The following is a 1,847-nucleotide window of genomic DNA, read 5'->3' on the forward strand; positions in this document are numbered from 1 at the left end:
TAAACCTTCTCTGCAAGCTGCTCCTGCTCCTGCTGGAGGATTCCTGTGACGTAGCCACAGTGATTTATGGCAGAGAGGAAAGCTCAGGACTTAATGAAGCTCAGCACAGCACTGTCAGGAGAAGCAGTGATGAGGGCAATGCTCATGTTACACCTCCTGGGATGGAAAATACCTGCTGAAGATGTACCCAAGGGGCTCAGTCAGAGCAATCCCATCTCCTAATCTGGACAGCTCCACCAGGTTGGCATGGAGCAGCCACTTGTGTTTGCTTTAAAACCCTATGGAGAGGATCACTCTGCCCTCACAAGTGCTGATTAGGGACATCACTGCACTGCAAAGAATTGCACCTAAAGGCAGTGCAGGGAACTCTGACCTGATCAGAATTTGGGGGGGAACAAAACTCACTTCAAGTCCAGGGTTTAACAATCTGTGCTGTAAATCCAGGCACTGTTACTACCCACTTCAAGTCCAGGGTTTAACAGTCTGTGCTGTAAATCCAGGCACTGTTACCTTCCATCACAGTGGAAATCCAACAGGTCATAATTATTAGCTAGAACCAACAGCAACTTTATCTCCTTTACCTCTGGGCAAACTTTGTCCTGTACCTACATTTATCAGGCTCTGTAAGAAGAGGGAAAGGTTTTCTCCCTTGGCAGATTCCTGTGCCTTTCAATGTGGTTTGTGTTTTAGGGAGACTGATAGGGAGGAAGGAAGGAAGGAAGGAGGCAAACAACACACAGACTTTGGAGCTCACAGCATCTGTCTGCAGACAAGTGAGCAGTGTTTCCACTACAGAAGAGCTTGGCAAGCCACAATCCAAATGTGTTCACTCCAGTGTGGTATGCAGTGAGGAGAGGACTCATAGGGGAGACTTCAGGCCCTGGAGCAAAATTCCAGCTCATGCCACTCAGGCTCCTGTACAAGGAGATGGTTCACCCCAGGCAGCTGTGCAGGGAGCTTTGCTGCAAGGCTCTGGCACCCCTGTGTGCCTTCTCCTGCTCCCAGATCTCTCAGAGGGAGCTGGAAACTTGTTCCCTGGCATGGATCATGGAAGCTTCACTGATGAGGGATATGATCCAGAGTCCTCCAGGCAGTTCAGCTGTGCCCAGAGACAACAGCAGCTCATCCCAAGCTGAGCCAAACACTCCTGGCAGGTAGGGAAGCAACTAAACAATAGGACAGACCAGAATATTTACTGCAGGGAAGTATTCTAGGCTACTGAGGTGTTTTCACGGTGAGGAAAGACCTCTCATTCCCGCAGGAACAAGGAATTTTTCAGGAGTAAGACTTCAGTTTCACTTGGGGATTGGAATGTGCAAACTAACACTGCAAAGGTGTCCAAGTGCCTCAGTTTCCCTGAGTCCAGGGGTACCTGGAGAACGAAATACCTTTCCCCAACCTGTGCTTGGGAAAGAGCTAATCACCCCAAATATTCTACTTTTCCAAGGGCTGGAGCTAATAGCTGATGCTTTTCAATTTGTAGCACAACCAACAACTCCTAGAGGCACAGGGAAATGTGAGGTATTTTGCTTTGGAACACAGGGAGGACTCACAATCACTTCTCATCAGGTATTTTCCTCCTGCACGAACTGAAATGTTAAATTTAGAATGCCTGAGAGCAGGAATCCTTATCCCTTTGATATCTAATGCCCAACTGAGGATCAGACACTGAATTGCTGTTGGAAAAGCTGAGGAATTCAGCACACCTACACACTGCCACGATTGTAAGGAGAGGGAACTGACAGCCCCTAAAGCAAAATGCAATATTCATCCATAGAACAGCCACCAAAAGAAATCCATGCTCAGCATCCTGCCTGGAATGTGACTGGAGGTGACATGGCAGCAGA

General features: G+C 48.2%; 1 protein-coding gene across 1 annotated transcript in view; it reads right to left on the bottom strand.

Moving 5' to 3' along the window:
* ACAP3 (ArfGAP with coiled-coil, ankyrin repeat and PH domains 3) overlaps nt 1-1,847 on the bottom strand; it is a 35,795-nt gene that overhangs the window by 27,161 nt on the left and 6,787 nt on the right. The gene's annotated exons all lie outside the window — the stretch shown is intronic.

This window comes from Acanthisitta chloris, unplaced genomic scaffold (assembly GCF_000695815.1).
Source record: "Acanthisitta chloris isolate BGI_N310 unplaced genomic scaffold, ASM69581v1 scaffold6300, whole genome shotgun sequence".
NCBI lineage: Eukaryota > Metazoa > Chordata > Aves > Passeriformes > Acanthisittidae > Acanthisitta > Acanthisitta chloris.